We start from the raw sequence: 22,921 nt of genomic DNA, 5'->3' as shown, positions 1-22,921 counted from the left end.
GAAGATTCATCGCTGCCAGGGGGTTGCCCAATATTAATAAAAAAAGAAAAAAAAAAACCTTTAGTTGTTGGATAAGGAAATAGTCTTTGTACACTGAGAAGTCTTGCAGCAATTGTCATTGTAATGTTTACCTAAATTATAAATAAGCCTAAATCAGAGAATATTTATTCTGAAATTTAATGAGTTAGCAGAAGCATGTTTCTGTAACTCTGTCAAAATTGTTTCATTTTGTAGAAGATGGGGAGGATGGGATGGAGGGGTACCTAACGACCGCTTTTAAAAAAGATCCACTTTTTAAAAGATACTCTTTGGCAGTGAAGTTAAAACAACATTAGGAAACTAAAAGTTGGCCTAGTAAGGGCTGGGGGGGTGGTATTGCTGATTTGATGACATTTTGTTGGTTTGGATAAAAAGTGTAAGAAATTATAAATGAAAGCGTGTATGACCATGGTTAATCCTATATTCTTTTCAAATATATGCTGCAGTTTTAAAGACTGAAAAATGATTAATGTAACCATTTTAAAAAGTCTCTGTGATCAGATGTTCAAGGGATGATCATTCTTTAATAGCTTGAGAGCTGATCCACAGCCCAGGGATCTGCCAATGTTAATTCGACTAGATAGAGCTAGTACCTTAGAAAACCAAAAAAAAAATTTTTTTAAAAGATTTCTTTATTTATTTGTCAGAGAGAGTGATAGAACAGAAGCTGGGGAGCTGCAGGCAGAGGTAGAGGAAGAAGCAGGGTTTCTGCTGAGCAAGGAACCTGATGTGGGACTCAATCCCAGGGCCCCGGGATCATGACCTGAGACATAGGCAGCAGCTTAACTGACTGAGCCACTCAGGTGTCCCAAAAACTGAAAAGTTCTTAAGAGCAAAAACTCAAAAAAGTGAGAAACTAAAGTCTTTCCAGGCTAGAATTAAAGACTAAAAGAAATAAGCTGAGCCAAAAGAAAGGAAAAAGGATTTGCCTTTTGTTCTTAGAATATTTAGAAACGGGACATTTCATTCATGCTAAAAAATAAGTAAAATATTAAGTAGTTTTTTTTTTTAAACTGAGATATACTAAAATGAGTCACTGACTTCACTACAGAAGGATGTTTGTCTCCTGTCCATCCCCCTTGAGGTGGGTCCTATAGCCCAGACAAAGTGTTTACCACCCACTATTACCAGAACTTAAGCAAAAGAATAAGAATAAAAAAAAAATTATAAATAACAAAGACATTTTTAAGAAACCAGATAAAATTAAATAGGGGTTTTAGGAAGCATATAACCCCCTTTGAACACAAGTAACATGAAAAAATATAACTTATACAGCTGTGAAAAGCATCTCTCAACCAAGGATATCTAGAGTATAGTATAGAATTGTATAGTACCTATAGTATAGGAAATATGGGTAAGTTGATAAACACCTTAAACTTTTAGAAATGCGGTAAGGAAACCTGGAAAACTTTGGGAAAAAAGTAACTCCAAAGAATAAAATTGACTGTCAGTCAGACAAGGTAATATACAACATTAACAAGATCCCATTGTTGGGCTCTAAATTCAAAGGACATCAAGTATCCAAGAAAGGTTGTTAGAACATAAAATTAAGGAATTTGAAGATAGCTCTTGATATTCAGTTTCATGTGTGGCAACCCCTGAAGCTATTCACAATTATAAGCAGGAATTTAGTATTCTGTCAAGTCACTCTAGAAGGGAGGTTGGTAACAGCAGGTTACCAACTCTAAGACTTATTAGAATCTTAATAATCTGCAGAAAGTATTAAATGGCACTAATATAAATATAAAACTTTCCCTAGACATCCAAAATTATTTAAAGGTGTTCAAAGATTGAAATCAGAATTTTTGATAATGCAATCATTCTGGTAATAAGAACAAAGAGTCTATTAGAAAAAAATCTCATGGTCTACCAGGTGATTAGAAGTATAGCATTCTGAATACCTCAATGGAAGAGTTAACTTGGGGGTTGGGAAGACAAGAGTTTTCTGCAACACAAAGAACTATAAGTTGGAGGGCTACTGCTTCCTTGTAGCAGATTACCTTGTCTCAGACCAAACAAACCAACAAGAACATCTTTTAAAAGTAAATAAAGTATAAAGATTTAAAAACTAGGGGTGACTCAGTTGGTTAAGTGTCCAACTCTTGATTTTGGCTCAGGTCATGATGTCAGGGTCATGAGATGGACCCTGTGTCAGGCTCCATGCTGGGCACAGAACCTTCTTAAGATTCACTCTCTCCCTATCTCCCTGCCATCACCCCCACACCTGCAAACCCTTTCTCTAAAAATAAGAAGAAAATATTTGTAAAAATAAGAAATGGAAAACCTCAACTTAAGTGCAATGAAGCAAGGTCATGATTCTATAAAAATGGGTGATGCATGGTTACAAGACTGACCAAATATTTAAAACTTAATAAAGTTCATCATATAAACAAAAATAAAATCATAAAATACTCATAGTAAAAGCATTTGAGAAAATCCACTGCTCATTCATAATAAAAATACTATAAAACCTATATAAAAGTATACAGATTTTAAAAACCCTGGGAAAAAAAGAAAGCTTCTGCATCCTGATACAAATTAACTATTAAGATCTTAGACCTTGCATCACACTTAGTAGTCCAAGAACAAATGCTTTCCCTCTAAGATCAAGTCAAAGATGTCCATTCTTATCTACTATTTTCCAACATTGCTTTAGCAGTCACAGCTACCGCTGTGTGACCAGAGAAACAAACTACACAGAGAATGGAAAAGAATAAGTGAAAGTATGTTTGTTTTTCTCAGATAAGATGATAGTCTATGTAGATTACCCAAGGACTCCACAAAAACACTACTGGAACAAATATAAATTTAGAATAGTTGACAGATACAACCTCAATATACAAAGATGTATCATATCTCTGTATATTAGCAAAAACAATTGGAAGGTGAATTTAGAATACGATTTACAATAGCATCAAACCTATGAAACACGTGGGAATAAACTTAACGAAACGTAAGACCTCCACACTGAAAATTAAAAACTAGTGGTTTGAAGAATACCTAAATGGAAAGCACTGCCATATTCACGGATAAGAAAATCAAATTTTGGTAAGGCATTAATTTTCCTAAAGTGACATACAGAACTAAAGCAATCATAATCAAATTTTCCTAATCATAATCAGACATTTTTGAAGACATTGACACTTTATTCAATAATTTATATGAAATTGCAAAGGGCCTAAAATAGACAAAATGATTTTGAGGAGGAAGATATAAGGCTCTCATGTTAACTGACTTAAAGACACTCTAGATTACTACTGTAAAGTAGACAATGCGGTATTGCCATCAAGGGAGATGTGTGCATTAATGAGTCCAGAATAGATCACATTCTTGAAATTTGAAAAGAAAACCATACAAAACAGAATTAGGGATTTTGTTCATTTTATTGAGATTTATTTCACATAAAAATAACATAAAGCAATTGAAATTAAATGTGGGCTTACACTGAATATGACCAGGCAACTTGCTTTACTTATGGGACACTGTGAGTGGTCATGATTTACTACATGTCTGCCCAGAACTTTTAATATTTTAAAATGAAACAGGATGAAATGAGAGAGGGAGATAAACCATTAAGAGACTCTTAATCTCAGGAAACAAACTGAGGGTTGTTGGAGTAGAGGGGGATGGGAGGGAATGGCGTAGATGGGTGGTGGACACTGGGGAGGGTATGTGCTATGGTGAGCACAGTGTATTGTGTAAGACTTATGATTCATAGACCTGTACCCCGGAAACAAATAATACATATGTTATTTTAAAAAAATAGAATAGAATAGAATAAATAAAAGTTAAGTAAAATGATTATAGTTTGACATTTGCCTCTGTCCTTCAGCATTCCCAGATAAAGATTACTTTGTCATCGTGGGTATATGAATGAGAAGCAGAATTTCATTAAATATATTTTTCCATTTTTAAAAAGTTCTGTTTTGTTGATCTATCAAGTGTCCTGGTCATTTTCCATGCAGTCTTGTTTTTCGATGCCTATTCATTATTTCAAAAAATTCTATTGTTCTTTCCAAAAAAAATCCCTATTTTTTTTTCTTTTTCAAGTTTTTATTTAAATTGCAGTCAACATACAGTGTAATATTAGTTTCAGGTGCAGAATTTAGTGATTCATCACTACATATGACAGCCAGTGCTCATCCCAAGTGCCCTCCTTAATACCCTCTCCCATTTAAGCCATCCTCCACACACCTCAGTTTGTTCTCAGTTTGCAGCAGTCCTCAGTTTGTTCTGCATAGTTAAGAATTTGTTTCTTGGTTTGCCTCTCTCTCTCCCCTGCCTCATGTTCATCTATTTTGTTCCTTAAAGTCCACATATGATTGAAATCATTTGGTATTTGTCCTTCTCTTTGACTGATTATTTCACTTAGCATACTACTGCTCACTAGCTCCACTTATGTCATTGCAAATGGCAAGATTTCATCCTTTTTCATGGATGAGTAATATTCGTGCGTGTGTGTGTGTGTGTGTGTGCGCGCGCGCTGGCACATACATTTACTTTATCCATTCATCAGATAATGAACATTTGGGTTCGTTCCATAATTTGGCTATTGTTGATAATGCTGCTATAAACACGGGGGGGTGCATCCCTTAAAATCAGTATTTTTGCATCCTCTGGGTAACTAGTAATGCAACTGCTGGATGATAGGGCAGTTCTATTTTTAACTTTTGGAGGAGCCTCCATATTGTTTTCTAGAATGGCTACACCAGTTTGCCTATAGTTTTAATTTTGTATTGCATGTCTGTATTATTCCAAACTTTAAAATCCTTGGAATTCTACATATATATATTTTTAGTTCTGCTGGTATATACTCATAGTGGCTTAATTTGTTTTGATAATTTAACTGTAAATTTATGTCTGATTTAATTTAATCTGTGGAGATTCTGAAGCACTAATAAAAGAATGTTTTTTCTTCTAAGAGGATTGTGTTTTCTTCTTCCTGGTGCCTAGGCACATTTTAGCTTTTTTTCAGGGAAGTCAAGGCTATTTGTGAGTTATAGCTCAATGCAACACCTTGGGTCTAAGTCATACTTTTTTCAATTTCAGTACTAAAATGATAAAAATCAGAAGTATCTTATAAAGATAACCCCTTACCCACAGACAACAGAGGATATTTGAAACTCAAAAAAGCAAAGCCTGGAAAAAGCTGAATAGATGTTTTTTTTTTAAGATTTTATTTTATTTATTTGACAGAGAGAAATCACAAGTAGGCAGAGAGAGAGAGGGAGAAGGAAGCAGGCTCGCTGCTGAGGAGAGAGCCCTTATGCGGGGCTTGATCCCAGGACTCCGGGATCATGACCTGAGCCGAAGGCAGAGGCTTTAACCTACTGAGCCACCCAGGCACCCCTGAAGAGATGATCTTAAGCATATAAGTAAGCTCTAATATTCCTTGATTCTTTTTTATTACTACACAAATTTTCAAGGCAAACTCTAAGAATTTCAATTTTCTCTTCTACTATAAATAGCAAGCAGGGAGTTAAATATCTTTAACCAGTTTTTAAAGCATATTTTAGAAGGAATGAAATTGAAAAGTTTTATTAGTGTTTATTTCAAATAGTTAAATTACTATAAAGTGCTATACTACAATGATTTAAGCAATAAACAAGGAAGTTAAATAGTTTAGTATGTGTATTTGAATAGTGAATGTAATTTTTTTTCTGAGGACATCCATTATTTAGCAATCTATGCTATTCATTCATGTGAAGTGACATGGATAATTTTGGATGAACTTTTCACTCATGAAAAAATCTGTTACTACAGATTTGGCATTAGATTGTTCACATTTCATTTCCTTTTGTACACAAAGGAAGAAATATCCATTACAAACAAAAATATTCAAATAATATGCTTCATATATAGCAGCAAATAAAAATATCTGGCTATGCTTGGGGTGTGTGTTAGCATTTATTGCTATTGTTTATGCTATTATAAGAGAAAATTCAGCAAGCTGAATAATGTCAAAATATATTAAAAGTATAATATAATCAAAATGTAGGAAGTGCATAAACATCAGAAGTCTGTACTTAAGAGATTACATAGTGATAGCCTGAATGGAACATTTAGGACAAAATGCTAAAAGGTGTCCTTCCTAAGACAAATACAAAACTATTTTTTAAATTAATATTGAACAGCTAAGTTAAATGTAGGCTCCCAAATACTTTAATATAAAATATAAAATAGGACTTCTGAAACTTCAATACATATATGCTAAAAAATGCAATTTGTGCATGATTCAACTGAAGGGATAGCTTTATATGAACATTTCAGTAAACCTGAAATTTAAATTTGACACTTTAAGGTAGGATACTTAAGTGAAATGGACTCAAGTTTCAATTCTAGAAATGCCACTATTTTCTAACAATTATGCTTACTGTCTTAATTTACTGCAGTGTTAAATATGATATTTTCTCAGTTGGGCTATTGAGAGCTGTTTATAAAGAACACTGTCTGATTAAGAATAATAATTATCATGTATTAATGGATATTATGCATATTGTCACACTTAACATTTATAATATTTTTGTCTAGTTCCTAAAACTTGCCTTTATAACTCCAAAATTATTAATTTTTCATTCAATTTCTTATAATTCAAAATTGTTAAGTGAATATATATAAATTGTACCAGAAATGTAAAGCAAAGAAAAACTGGATTCCCCTAGAAACAGAGGATATGTTGTATGTCACAATATGGTTACTTGGTTCCTCAGTTTTTAGACTCTCCTGTTTTATGCATTCTGTATTTATGTCACTATTAAAGGAGTATCCTCAAGGATAAAAACCTCACAGGACATGCATTCAGAAAATGTATGCAAAAATTTATATGACACATTAAAGGGAATCTGTAAGCATAAAACTAACTTAATTTTATTCTTGCTTTTGTTACAGTGATACATACACTAAATCATTGTATTTGTGTAATCAATAATTTTATTTAAATTTTAAATAATTTTACATATTTGCCAATTTTATTCTTATTTTTTATAAGTACACGGACCTTGGAAATGGGTTAAATGAAATCATAGGAAAAAATCTAAAATTACTCTGATTTTTTTCTTTCATGTAAGTAAGTAAGATCTGGAATTTAATATTAGCCTAAAGCTATGTTTTATGTTGTTGAAATGCAACATTATATTTAAATTATACTCATGTATTACATGTAACATTACACTTAATGTTATAATTAAGTAAGTATATTTACTCTTGCTTCTTTTCTTTAGTGACCATAATTGGTGAACTCAATCAGAACCAAGTCTTATTGTATCTAGTCAGTAATATGATGATTACATGAATTTAATATAAGTGCAACTCCTTTTCCATTTTATAAATCTTTACACCAATGTTTGTGTGTATGTGTATTGTAATAGTACATATGTATTTATGTAATTAACTAGACTGAGCAAGACATCTATTGAATTCTCCACCCAACAACAGAGCATACATTCTTCTTGTGTGTAGATGGAACTTTTCCCAAAATAGATCATATGCTAACCCATAAAAGAGGTCCCAATATGTTTAAAAGAACTGAAATCATAAAAGTATCCCCCATTCAAAATGGAATAAAATTAGCAACATTTTCTATAATAGCCAAAAAGTAGAAACAACACAAGAATCCATTATTGATGAATGAATAAACACAATGTAGAATATCCATACCATGCAATATTATTTAGTAATAAAAAAATGATGTATTGATACATGGTACAATATAAATGAACTTTGAAAACATTAAGTTAAGGGAAAGAATTAAGATACAAAAGGCTTCATATTATATGATTCTATTTATATGAAATGTTAAAATAGGCAAAGCCACAGAGATAGAGAGTGGATTAGAGAACTGAGGAGGTGAGGGAGAGGAGGAAATGGATATCGGAGGTTAATGGATACAGAAACTGTTTTTATTGTTGTTGGGGTTTTTTTTGACTAATAAAATGCTCCAGAAGTATATAATGATGATATTTGCAAAACTTTGTGAATATACTAAAACTACCAAATCATACAGTATAAAAGGATAATGTTATTGAATGTGAATTATATAGAACGAGGAAGAGGAGGAAGAGAACCCAGAGAGCTTGTTAAATATATGGATGTCCAAGTCCAATCCTAATACTTCTGAACTAGAATTCCTAAAGGTCGGCCCTGGATATCTGTGAGCTTTAAGGAAGTGTAATGATAACAATAGAAAAATATAGTATATTTCTTTTATAGACAGATAATACAAAATTAAAAATAAACACTTTGTCTTTGTTAATACCAAAAAAAATCATATTTTTGGTCCTCCTTCTGACACCTCATTTTTCCAAGTGATATTTTTCTCAGCTAAAGTTCTGGCTTCTTTAAACGATAGGCTGATGTATGACAGGTGTTGGAAAATCATGAGGCATATCACTGCTAAGGCAATACAATTTGTAACCTCTTAATGAACTCAGTCTTCAAAGTGTCTAGAAAGGTCTTGAACTTGCCATCTTTCCATTCAGTCATTTTCCACCATGTGACTGCTTTTTTTACTTATAAATTCACTGTTTTGGTTTTATTACATACTTGACAGTCTTCTGTAAATAGTCACCTCATCTCCTTTCCTTATTTTGCCTTGAAAATCCTTAGATAAGTCCTGATCCATTTTAAATAAGCAGTAATCCTCACAGATTAAGTAAAACTGTTTTAGAATTTGCATTTTCCATTTTCCCATTCAACTCATAATTATATATTTATATGTGATACCTACTCAATATCTTTCCCAACTATTTGGGTTGAGCATCTCCTAGGGACCTTTCCTGCTCAAATCAATTGCCTTTTATAGTAGAAAACTATCCCCAAACACTACTATACAACCACTGCCTCTCCATAACCAAATCGGGAGATTAGAATAACCAGGAGAGTAATTAGTCTCATGGTCAGAAGACATCTCCAAGTGTGCCATGATGATTTATGTTAGCATTAATTCTCTGCCCTCCCAAATCCCAAAGTTGCCTTGCTTGCATATTTATTACTTCCTAAGATTCCTTTTGCAACAAAATCACCTAGGAAGCTTTAACGAATATTTATACCTAAGTTCCCATAGACAACGCTATCAAAAACTTAATTGAAAATTATAGAACACTTCACGAAATCTTAGGAAATGAACATTCTTTTCAAGTGCACAGAGAACATTCACCTAGATATATTAGCTTCATGGACTGAAGTCATTTACCCACTTGATTCTTTAGCTTTGTATTGATTCTGAAGCAAACTACCTCTCAGATACTTTCTCTTTCTTTCCAACCAGAGTCACATATTCTCAATTGTTATAAAGTGTGTAGTTGCCCTAAGATGTCAGGTACTATTAATTATATATTTATTATATATATATAGTTATAATACCTAGAAATATAAGGAAAATGTTACTGCTACATAAAAAATGATTAATTCTAAATGAGGGGGCAATGGGAAGCAGACTATTCAAAGTTTTCAGGATGACAGTTTTCACAGGCAGAAAAGGAAGGGAAAAACAATTTGAGAAATGGAAATAAGTGACATATGAGGAGGTGCACAGTTCTGAAAAACAAAATTCTGCAGTGATAAGTACATAAGATGGATTCAAAGAATTATAGGAAATAAGGCAAGACAATGTTGGGCTAGCTTGTAAAAACCACTGAACGAGAAAGCTGAAAACTGAGTTCACTCTTTTAAAGCAAGAATGTCACATGATTAAACATACCTCACACTTTCAGAATGTGTGTTGATAGGTTGAAATAGAAGATGATTAAAAAGAGCTCAGGTATGATAGGCAAGCAAATTCTTAAAAAAATCTTAAGAACAGAAAGAGGAGATGTGGAAATGAATAAACTAGAGAGTAAGTCTTCTTGATCTTGAAACTACATATGTAGAAGCTTCTTTTTAATACACCCTATGACTAGTCTAATAAGATGGGTTGTCAGGTGCTACCTCAATAATAACAGCAAAATACCAAATTGTGCTTAAACTAGATAAAACACAAGTCAAAGTACTTAAGATATTTATTAATTTGCTCCTCACAACAACACTACGTGATATGTATGATTATCCCATATTACAGATGAAGAACGTCAGGCTCGGAGAGCTAAGTAAATTGCCCCAAGTTAATCCATGGTAAATAAGTGATGGGGTAAGGTGTTTACTTCTGACAAATTGCTAATTATTACCAGATATTAATAAGTAATGGTAAATAGCTAAGTAAACAGTAAAATGAAGGTAATTGAAGATCATAAATTACCTCAATATCCAAGAAGGTAACAAACACTGGTATCCCCAAAATGGTATCAATTTATATTTACACATTTTATGAGGTGTCGGTGAAATGGAAGAAAATAACATAAAAACCATTTGAAATAGGCCAACAAATTAAATTTATTCAAGGCCTATATCCACCCTCAGATTGCCAGTTCCCAAAAATGATGACTGATCTTGCAGTATGGTCACCTACAGGAATAGATAATATATATATGAGATAAGAAGTTTCAGTCAAATGTAAGATTTCATATTTTAATATGGAACAGGCATCCAGGAAACACTGGGTGTGATGAGCATGACTTTTAATCAGAATAAGTGGTATATTCAAACTCTGCACTAAGCCAAATGAGCCTGGAGTTGAACTGTTTGACATAACATTTCTTGTCTCAGGCCTTCAGATTTCCATATCTATCATTATGTATCTAGCACACATTGCAGTGATAATCCGAAATCCCTTCCAACTGAACTATTTCGTCTTTGCCTTCTTCTTCCTTTAGGGGTTTTCAAAATTGGCTGTGCAACAAAATCACTCATGGACCTTTTTAAGATTTAATGTCCTGAACTACACTATCAATTGACTTAACTGAAATTTACAGAACACTTCACCAAGTATTACCAAAATAAACATTATTTTCAAGGATACACAGAACATTCACTTAGACTCTATTCTGAACATTCACTTAGACTATATTCCTGTTGTAAAGCAGGCCGCAACATATTTTTTTATTTAAAAAGTAAAATATATTCTGTGATCTCAACATAATTAAACTATAATTAAACAACAGGGATCTATCTCAGAATCACTTTATATTTGGAAATTAAGATTACAATTCTAAAAAATAAAAGAGATATTAAAAGAATTTTCCACTTAAATTAGAATAAAAAATTAATATCTCAAAAAATATAGTACATAAAGTAGTAGGTAGAAGGAGGTAATATTATAGCTTTGGATAGTTATATTTCAAAAAAACAAAGACAGTATTATGTATCCTACTGACATTTAAAGATGTTTTGAGAATTCTTTAAAATACTTCATAGCAATAAATTGGATAAATTGGATAAATGGACAAATTGCTTGAAACTCACAAACTTCAAAGCTCACAAAAAAAGGAACTGATAACATAGATAATTTTATGTCCATGCAACAAATTCAATTTATAAACAACTGAAAAATATTTGCAAAGACATTCCTGGATATTCTGTGGCTCTCAGAACAAGTTGATACTGCAATCACATATGGAATATTTCATTTCAAGTGCAAATAGTGGAAATTTGGTCCACAAGGACTGAAGTAAAAGTGACACTAAATTTCTAGACTCTTCTATAGTAAAGCAAAGCACTGGAAGAATGATCACTGCTTGAGACAAACATATATGTACACAGGATTACTGATAGTATGGCTATCAAAACCAGGCAAAAATAAATCATCTTTAATAACTAGAAAATGATTTAAGCTATTGTATATTTAACATTTGAGTTAAATCTTAGACTTAAAACAACATGGAAAACTACTGTGTCTATAATCTTATATTTTGGTATATGAAAAGAGTAGCTGATAATCTCCACTTTCACCAGAGTATGGAGTAGAAAAGACCACAGTTTTTGAGAAATCATGAAGATAGCATGATGAAAAACAAAGAAACAAGACTTATAAATTATAATAAAACAAATGGATAAAATTATGGGATCAATTAAATAAGCTACTTCAAATAAAGATACATTTCATTACTTCTTATTTTTACAATGTAAGTATATCACAATGTTTACGCAAGATACAGATTCCTTAATATATTCTAAAATGTACTTTTCAGTAATTATGATTTCTAGACATAAGTTGGCATTGACAGGTGAAAACTGTAATTGTGTTATGTAGAAGTTTCCCAGTTGAGTGGAAGCAAGGATATGAATCTAGGAACCCCTGAGTATATTTTATGCCCATGAGCTCCATATTCTGTGCTAAGTTGTGTGTCAAGATAGAGTTGTTTTAAGGTTGTGTTATTTGTAGAAACCACAGTTGTGTGCATGTAAGCTAAAAGTACTAAGATATTTCTGACTATAAGAAATATATTTGTTGGGGGCGCCTGGGTGGCTCAGTGGGTTAAGCCGCTGCCTTCGGCTCAGGTCATGATCTCAGGGTCCTGGGATCGAGTCCCGCATCAGGCTCTCTGCTCAGCAGGGAGCCTGTTTCCTCCTCTCTCTCTCTGCCTGCCTCTCTGCCTACTTGTGATCTCTCTCTGTCAAATAAATAAATAAAATCTTTAAAAAAAAAACAAAGAAATATATTTGTTGGAGGAATTAGTTGTAAGACAAAGTTTTAGTATATATTAAGTCAGCTAATCCAACGAAAATGCTATAATGCATAAAGATATAGATGAGATAGACAAGAGTAAGACTAGCTTAGAATACAGATGAAGGGAAATTTTAGTAAAGAGTAGAATGTGTAGATTCCATTTCCCTTTATCTTAGTTGTAAGAGTCCCTCACAATATTAGTATTATTACAATGGGAATATGAAATAGTTATTATTTATTTATAGTCATTATAGTTATTATATATTTATTATTATTAAAATAGAGTAAATGGCCACTAGAGAGACTAGTTACTTCTATTTTGACAAAGAACATGGTAGAAGTTTGGAACAGTTTGTCCATTCGTCAGAAGGGAAATATGTAAGGGAACACACTGTAGATTGTAATAGTAGGGATTACTACACTGTCCAAGGATTTCTTGGTAACAGCTGCATTGGGCATCTTACGTATTTCAGTATTTAGGGTGATAATGTATACAGTCCATGAGAGCAAACTGTGTCCAGATTGCCACTTCTATGGATTTTGCTCCCTAGAAAGTAACTCTAATCCTGGGATATGGTAGAAGTCACTTCCCTGCTGTGGTGGCATTGACAATTTGGCTTAAATGTCAGAAATTATGGCAGTCGGCTGTCTTATTTGTGTTTCCTGGCCCTTTGACTTTTAGGGTATAGAGCTTTCCCAACAGTGTTAGATGGTTTGTAGGAAACTGATACCCAAAATTTTAGTTGATTGAATTCATCACTACAGAGAAGCAAAATGCAAGAAGCTGATGAAGGCTTAGCATAACTTTACTGTCTGACCCAAACTTCTCCATGGCACCTAGACTGAGCTCAGTTACTCTTTGGAAACTTGTCAAGGGAAATGGCTTTTAAGGATAAGTTCAAGAATCTCTTAATATTTTAAAACTAATCTTATGGGGTGCCTGGGTGGCTCAGTGGGTTAAGCCTCTGCCTTCGGCTCAGGTTATGATCTCAGGGTCCTGAGATCAAGCCCCGCATCGGGCTCTCTGCTCAGCGGGGATCCTGCTTCTGCCTCTCTCTCTGCCTGCCTCTCTGCCTCCTTGTGATCTATGCTTGTCAAATAGATAAATAAAATCTTTTAAAAAAAGCCACACAACTAATCTTATTGGTTTATACTTAGGTATGTCTCACTATCAATAATCACTTTATTTATTAATATTTTAAAGTTATATTTTCATGTTTTAAAAATATCACCTTTCTATTTCTTTTATTTGGTAAGTAAAAATGCAACTTTTAAAAATAAGATTTAGTAACACTTTTCTGGCTATGACTGTAGCCTGTAAAGAGAAATAAAATACATTAGAATGGTGTATTGAAGCTAATTTTAAAGATTCTTTTATTTTTATCATGTTTAACTTGACAGTGAAAAGTCAGCTAAGTTGTCTTGACCTTTCAAATATTAACTGGAAATTCATTTCAACGTTTCTCTATAAAGGTTTGGCTAAAAGCTTGTGTTAAACCTTAGCTTTTGCTAACATTAAGGAATTTATGAATATGGCTTCTCATGACACTGAGAAACTCTATAATTGCAAAACAGCATGAAATGTATAGTACATGAAATAGCAACCAAATTTGCTGGTTGAAAATGAACTAACACAAATTTGAGAGTTTACTTATCATTTTTCTTATTCAGAAGGAAAAACATACACTCCTCATTTATAGAAAATGTCTTATATTTGTTGGAAAATAATAAAAATTAAATTCCTAAGTGGATTTTAATTTTATACAATTAGATGTTATATAAGGAAACGGGAACCGGAGGGAAATCACTGGACTTTGGGATGGTTAACAAGAGAATCTCTAAAGTTAGACAGCCAAAGACAGAATCCCTATAGCACTACCGTGGTGGGTGTTCAAGTCTGTAAATGAGTAATTGTTTCATAAGGCTTTTATAAGGATTAAAGGAATTTAAAAACATGGAGTGATAACAGTGCTTAACATATAGGAAAAGAGTAGTCTCCAAAATTGTTCTAACACTCCCCCTTGCCACAACCACTTAAACACCTTCTCCTGTTATGACCCTTGAAAGATAACAGCTTCGTTCAAATTGATATTATATATGAAAAACTAATGAGGCTACTTGTCTGTCTCTTGAAGCAAATTAAATCTGAAGTGACTATTCCATTTTAAATAAATCTTAATGATGTATTTCAGAGAAGAAAAGATTCTGCTCTGTTAATATCTCCAAGAAATCTGACTGAATAGCTATTTTGTGACTAAGCCTGAGTAAGAATGTTAATTTTAATTTTTATAACTGTAGAAAATTATGAGGGTATTAAAGCTTTATAAAATATTCATTATAAAACTTCTACTTTGGCCATTGAGGATTTCTTAAGGTTTTCATAGAACTATTTCCCATTAAGCTATAGAAATGCCTACGTAAGTCTTAGATACACATGCATGTGAATGACAGAAATATAGCATGACTATCAACTATTAACATAATATAGTAATTTCAACCCATTTAAAAATATTTACTTTTATTTACTAAAGATTTTAAATCATATTTTGTTATTTTATTTGGGGGTCACTATAACTATTGTCTCTAGTTAATCTTCTCATAAATGTTTCCAGCAGCAACATAGTAAGTATGGTTTGCCAGTCACTCATGGAATCTGATATTCATTAATGAGATTTAGTACTTAGCCTCTACTAACCTGAAGATTGTCTAGTTATGAGCATAAATAAAATCTAAACATCATTTAATAAAGGAATCTTTGAGAGGTTATGCTTTAAAATTGCAAGAGTATATCTCCTTTTACTAAGGAGCATAGAATCAAAGTTAAAAGAAGAAAGACATTCTACTTCTGTTCAAGTCAACATTTTGGTGTGCAGTCCTCAACATTTTAGAAAATCTTCAACTTTATAAAGTCTAGCTCTGTCAAGAAATCTAGGTTGAGACACCATCTTTAGTTTAGTGGTGGAAGAGTTATTCCTTGACCACCAGCAGTGACTTTGATATTTGTTGTCTGTTTATAATACAGAAAATATACATAAGTTCTCTAACCTAGAATCTATCATAATTTATAATTTATTCTCATATATTTTCTTTTTTTTTTAAAGTATCTTTATTGGGGCACCTGGGTGGCTCCATGGGTTAAGCCTCTGCCTTCGGCTCAGGTCATGATCTCAGGGTCCTGGGATGGAGCCCCACATCAGGCTCTCTGCTCAGGAGGAAGCCTGCTTCCTCCTCTCTCTCTGCCTGCCTCTCTGCCTATGTGTGATCTCTGTCTGTCAAATAAGTAAATGAAATTTTTTTAAAAATATTATCTTTATTAATTTATTTTTGAGAGAGAGAGAGACAGAAGAAACAAGAGAGCACGCATGTGCACAAGCAGCTGGGAGAGGCAGAGAGAGAAGAGCCTCCCAGGTGAGCAGGGAGCACGATGGGGACTTGATCCCAGGACTCTGGGATCATGACCTGAGCTGAAGGCAGATGCTTAACCGAATGAGCTACCCAGTCATCCTATTCCCATATATTTCCACTCTAGAATGGGGGAAATAACCACAGAATAAGTTTGGGGACCTACTGCACCAACTGTGAGAAGAGCCTGAGCTAAAAGTCCATTGATCACTGACATCCTAAGTCTGTACTCTCACTCACGGACCAACAGCATTTTGGGTCTCCTGAAATTGTGTCAGCTCAGAGCCTGTGTACAAAAATCCCCTAAAGTCTGATGATTTCCCTTTTCCCAATACATAATTTCATCACCTGGTACCAGGAGAATTTAAAATTACTATGCCTGATGGTAAGGATTTCATTCCTCTTTTTATTTGCATGTTCCTAATGAGAAAGCCGCTGAAATTCTTATGTTCATTCATTCCTCTATAGCTAAGGCATTTTTTAAAATTTTCTGTCTTCCTTCAAGATTTTCTCTTTATCCTTATTGTCCTACATTTTGATGATACGACTGAGTATAGATTTATGTATATTTCTTGGTGCTGTCTGAGCTTCTTAGATAAGGAGTTTGGTGTATTAATTTCACAAAGTTCTCTGATACTGCTTCTTCTAATATTTCTTCTCCATTTCCTTTTTCTTACTCTTTTCATATTCTAATTAGGAGTATGTTACATCCTTTGATATTGCCCCAGTTCTTTATCTTCTGTTCTTTTTTTTTTTTTTTCATTATTCATTCTCTTTCTTCTGTAGTTTGTGACTTTGTATTGACCTGTATTCAACTTCAGTGATACTTTCCTTGGCCATGCTGAATCCCTATTTCTGTTACTTTTTTAAAAAACTTCTAAAATTTTCTCTTATTTCTTAGAGTTTCTCTCTGCTTACATTATCAATCAGTTCTTGAATGGTGTCTCTGTTTCCTGTGTTTTACTTCCTCTTGCCTCATACTCTCTCCTTTTCCTGGGTACATCTTTCCCAGGCCATTTCCTTTAATCCACATTCCCTATTGGTGAGGTTTTTCGCCTCTTGTAGGTTAGAGAATAAGCCTAGAGGGGGCTTGAGTGGGAAGGAATTCCTATAACCTGTTGATAATAAGTTTCCAGAACTGTGCTCTGACAAAATCCTTTCTTCCTGTAGAGTAGATGTGCTACAGAGAAACTTCTAGGTATGTTTTGCAATGGCTACTTTTCCCCTCCTATGCCAGGGCTCTAAGGGGATTTCTCTTGGATCCTCACTATGAGAAACTTGTGGGTCCTTGAAAAGAAAGCCCATGAACATGTGTGGTGGCTCTCTAGAAGTTTCTCACTACACTCTAATCCACACTCAGCCTCCAATAATTTACTCACATAAGCAGTTACTATGTGTCTCTGGATGTACTTCTCTCTGGTATTTTAGGATAGGGTTTTACCCTGCAATCTAAATTTGCTGGAGCCCCCAAAAGTTGTTATTTTTTAGTTTGTTCAGCCTTCAGGGCAAAGTAACAATTTCTAAACTCTTTATCCAACCTGATACCAGAAGTACTTCCTCAATCTCCAAACTGTGGTTTAATAGAGTTAATTCCTTGTCCTTCTTTTCATGATTACCTATACACTACCTGTGTATACCTACACTACTCTCACCTGTGTCATCATTATAAATGCTATCCAGATTCTATAAATTCCTAAATACATAATTTCATCATAACATATCTCATCTGATAACTCATAGATCCAACTGCAAAATTAATTTTTATATAAGTGTGTCACATAGCTACCTCAAATTCAACATGTGTAGAACAGAGTATTTGAGTTACAACCTACGAAATCCATTTTGCCCTAATCTCCATTTCAAAAAATGGTATAACCACCCATAAAATACAGTACATAAAATACCTACATAACATCCTCTGTTCCTTCTTTTTTTATCTCTGACCCCTATATTATTTCTACGACAGCCTCTAATACAGAATTTGAATCCAGGATGTTTATTAGGATATGCCATTGAGATCAAGAATCGTGGAAGGGTAGGGATAGCAGGACTGAGCAAACAGAAAAGTTCAGCTATAATGCAGGCCTAACATTCTCAACCAAACCCATGGGGATCCATACATTTATATCTCTGACTTAATCATCATCAAATGTGAGACATCTCCAAAACAGTATGCCATTAAAGGAAGGGAATCTTAGCAGATGAGGAAGCCATGAAGAGGATAAAGCTGAAGGCAGTCTACAAACAGTACTCTCAGCAGCAGGTGCAACAAGTCTCTTTCTTTCTTTCTTTCTCTCTTTCTTTCTTTCTTTCTTTCTCTTTTTCTTCTTCCTTTCTCCCTCTTCTTTACTTCCTTTGTTTTCTTCCTTTCCTTTTCTTCCTTCCTTCCTTCCTTCCTTTTTTTTCTCTTTTCTTGTCTTTTTCTTTCTCTTGCCATCTTTCCTTCTTTCTCCCCTTTCCCTTCCCTTTATCTCCCCGTTTATTTCTTTTTTAGTTTCTATTTAAATTCTAGTTAGTTAATATACAGTGTCACATTAGTCTCAGATGTACAATGTAATGGCTCAGCATTCCCATACAATACCCAGTGCCCATCACCCATTTAACCCATCCCCCCACCAACCTCCCCTCTGGTAACCATCAGTTTGTCCTCTAGTTAAGAGTCTGTTTCTTGGTTTGACTCTCTCTCTCTGTTTCCCTCTGCTCATTTGTTTCTTTCTTAAATTCCACATATGGGTGAAATCATATGTCATTGTCTTTGACTGACTTATTTTGCTTAGCATAACACTCTCTAGCTCTATCCACGTCATTGCAAATGGCAAGATTTCATTCTTTTTTATGGCTGAGTAATATTCCATTATAGTCCATTATATAAATATTGGAATATATATATATATTTCATAATATATATATGCATTTCATTATACATGTATGCATTCCATTATATGCATAATTCCATTATATATCAAATTATATATAATGCACTGACTAATGAATGGATAAAGAAGAATTGGTATATATAAACACTTGGCCTCTTTCCATAATTGGCTTGTGGATAATGCTTTTAGAAGCATCAGGATGTATGTATCCCTTTCATTAGCTTTTTTTTTTTTTTAACCATTTGGGTAAATACCTACCACTGCAATTGATTCACTCTTTTTTATTCTTTTGTGAGGTACTTCTATTTTTAACCTTTGAGGAACCTCCATACTGTTTTCCAAAGTAGCTGTACCAGCTTGCATTCCCACCAACAATGCGAGAGGGTTCCCCTTTCTCCATATCCTCACCAACACTTGTTGTTTCCTGTGTTGTTGACTATCCATTCTGACTGGTGTGAGTTGATATTTCATTGTAGTTTTGATCTGTACTTCCCTGATGATGAGAGATGATGAGCATCTTTACATGTGTCTGTTGGACATCTGGATATCTTCCTTGGAAAAAGGAAGTCTTCTGCCCACTTTTTAGTTCTTTATATATTTTAGATACTAATCCATTATCAAATATGTCATTTGCAAATATCTTCTCCCATTCTGAAGGTTGTCTTTTAGTTTTGTTGACTGTTTCCTTTGCTGTGCAAAAGATTTTTATCTTGATGAAGTCCCAATAGTTTATTTTTGGTTTCATTTCTCTTGTCTCAGGAGACCTATCTAGAAAGAAGTTGCTATGGCGGACATCAAAGACGTTACTGATTGCGTTTTCTTTTAGAATTTTGATGGTTTTCTGTCTCACATAGGTCTTTGGCCCATTTTGAATTTGTATTTGTCTATTTTATGTATGGTAAGAAAGTGGCCAAGTTTCACTCCTTGCATGTTGACCCATTTTGAATTTATTTTTGTGTATGGTAAGAAAGGGTTCCAATTTCATTCCTTGCATGTTGCTGTCCAGTTTTTCCAAAACCATTTGTTGAAGAGACTGTCTTTTTTCCATTGGGTATTCCTTCCCGCTTTGTCAAAGATTAACTTCTATTTCCTATTCTATTTCATTGACCTATGTGTCTGTTTTTGTACCAGTACCATACTGTTTTGATCACTAGAGCTTTGTTATATAACTTGAAGGTCAGAATTGTGATGCCTCCTGCTTTGCTTTACTTGTCAAGATTGCTTTGGATATTCGGGGTCTTTTGTAGTTCCATACATGTTTTAGGATGGCTTTTTCTAGCTCTATGAAAAATGCTGGTTGTTTTGATAAGGGATTGCATTAAATATAGACTGCTTTTGGTAGTATAGATATTTTTAACAATATTTGTTTTTCCAATCCATGAGCATAGAATGTCTTTTCATTTCTTTGTGTCATCTTCAGTTTCTTTCATCAGTGTTTTATAGCTTTCAGGGTACAGGTCTTTCACTTCTTTGTAGGTTTATTCCTAGGTATCTTATTGTTTTTGGTGCAATGTAATTGGGAACTGATTCCTTAATTTCTCTTTCTGCTGCTTCATTTTTGGTATATAGAAATAACTGATTCCTGTATGTTTATTTTGTATCCTCCAGCTTTACCGAATGTATCAGTTCTAGCAAGTTTTTAGTGGAGTCTTTTGAGTTTTCTATATAGAGTATCATGTCATCTACAAATATTGAAAGTTTGACCTCTTCCTTGCCAATTTTGATGCCTTTTATTTCTTCTTGTTGTTTGACTGCTGTGGCTGGGACTTCCAATACTCTGTTGAATAAAAGTGATAAGACTGGACATCCTTGTCTTGTTCCTGATTATAGAGAAAAAGCTGTCTGTTTCCCCACAGAGGATGGCATGAGCTATGAGTTCTTCATATACAGTCTTTATTATCTTGAGGTATGTTCTGTATAAGTCTACTTTGTTGAAGGTTTTTGTCATGAATGGATGTTGTACTATATCAAATGCTTTTTCTGCATTTATTAAAAAGAACATACATTTCTTATTCTTTATTTTTATTCTTTATTAATGTGGTATATCATGTTGATTGATTTGCAAATATTGACTCACCCCTGCAGGACAGGAATAAATCCCACTAGATTGTGGTGGATGATTTTTTTTTAATGTATTGTTAGATTAGTTTACTAGTATTTTGTTGAGAATTTTTGCATCCATGTTCATCAGAGAAACTGGCGTATAGTTCTCTTTTTTAGTGGAGTCTTTGTCAAGTTTTGCTACCGGGTGGTGCTGGCCTTGTAGAATGAACCTGGAAGTTTTCCCTCCTTTTCTATTTCTTGGAACAGTTTGAGATAAATAGATACATACTCTTTAAAAGTTTGGTAGAATTTACTGGTGAAGCTATCTGGCCCTGGACTTTAATTCAATTTCTCCCTGTTTATAGGACCCAAATAAAACCCACAAATGAGAGGATAAATAACAACCAACACTATAGAAATATGAACAAATATAAGGGAATATTATGAAAAACTATATGCCAACAAATTGGATACTGGGAAGAAATGGATAAACTCCTATAAAAATAAACTACAGAGAGTCACACAGGAAGAAATAGAAAGCTTGAACAGATTGATAACAGCAAAGAAATTGAATTAGCAATTAAAAAACTCCCCATAAGCAACAAGTCTTTCTTTAAGTCTGTGCGGCCCATCCCTATATCCATCAGTCTCCAAAAACAATCAATGCTTTATTCACAAGGATGGGGGAATAGGCTGGCACAGACTAGATGTTCAACAAACCACTGTATAAAATAAAATGCAGATTTATTTCAAATCCATCCACATTTCCTACTGTCCTAGTCTAAATTACCCTTTCCACAAGAAGATATAATAATGCTTCTCTGACCTATCTTCATTCATTCTCTCTGTCTTACAACCTATTTCTACACTTTAGCCTGAGAATAATTTAAAAATATAAATTATATATATATGTATATATATATACATATATATGTGTATATATACACACACATATATATTATTATATATATATAAATCTAATCACGGCATGTGTGATTCCTAGCAACTTCTCCTAGCACTTGGGAAAAAAATTCTCAATTACACGGTTTGCTTGACTTTCCAAAATTTTCTTTCATAATCAGTAGGTGCCTACATTCTTTTCGCACTGTTCAGAGTAGATTCTTTCCCAACTCAGCACAGTTGCCCATAGCTTTCAATTTTTGAAATAGTCTTTCTTCTTTGTTCACATTGTTACCTCCATCCCTTTCTTCGATTCTTACCTCAGATATAACTTTCTCAGAGAGGCTATACTAATTCAGCATACCTAAGGTAATTCAACTTCTCCAATTCTCCCTCACTCGTAAATGTCATGTCACCCCATTCATCTTTCTCATAAAATTTACCACAATTTGCATTTATGCTGTTTCTGTAATTGTTTACCTGTATATTGCTTTGTTTTTCTATTTTGACTTAAGATCCAAGAACAAGTTACTGAATAAATATATGAAAGAATAAATTTAAGATCAAGAGGAGAAATAACCTTCCTTGAACTCTATACTTTATAGGGGAAGAAACTGAGGCTTAAAGTATTTAATGGCTTTTATCAGAGTCAAAGAAATTTGTTTTAGAACCAAAACTACAAAGAACATCTCCTAAAACTAAACTTTTACCTCAGCATTCCTCTCACATTTTTCTATATTCACATCATTGTAACTCGGACAAATTGTACTCAAGTATCACTTGAGTGAAACTATTATTAAAAATAGTTTCAGACTAAACATACTTTTCTTGCCATTCTTAGTCATACTTCCAAAATCTGTAATTTTAGTCTTTTTTAACATATACATTAGAAATATTTTATATTTTTCTATATAACTACATAATATCTCACTTGTATTTTTAAAACTATTTTTTGTGTATTATTTTCTTTTATTAAACAAATTATATGCATTGTCTACTTGGGTGTTGACTACCTTATACCACTGACACAAAACTTGTCTCATGTTTTCATTGTCCTTTATTTTCCTCAAAACTGTCATTAATTTGTACTTATGTCTAATAACTATTTAAGGGGCGCACTCAT

The sequence above is a fragment of the Mustela putorius genome, unplaced genomic scaffold (genome assembly GCF_011764305.1).
Source record: "Mustela putorius furo isolate JIRA1106 unplaced genomic scaffold, ASM1176430v1.1 tig00003974_pilon_pilon_pilon, whole genome shotgun sequence".
Classification (NCBI taxonomy): domain Eukaryota; kingdom Metazoa; phylum Chordata; class Mammalia; order Carnivora; family Mustelidae; genus Mustela; species Mustela putorius.
The sequence above is the reverse complement of the archived record's forward strand: the minus strand, read 5'-3'. Positions refer to the sequence as shown.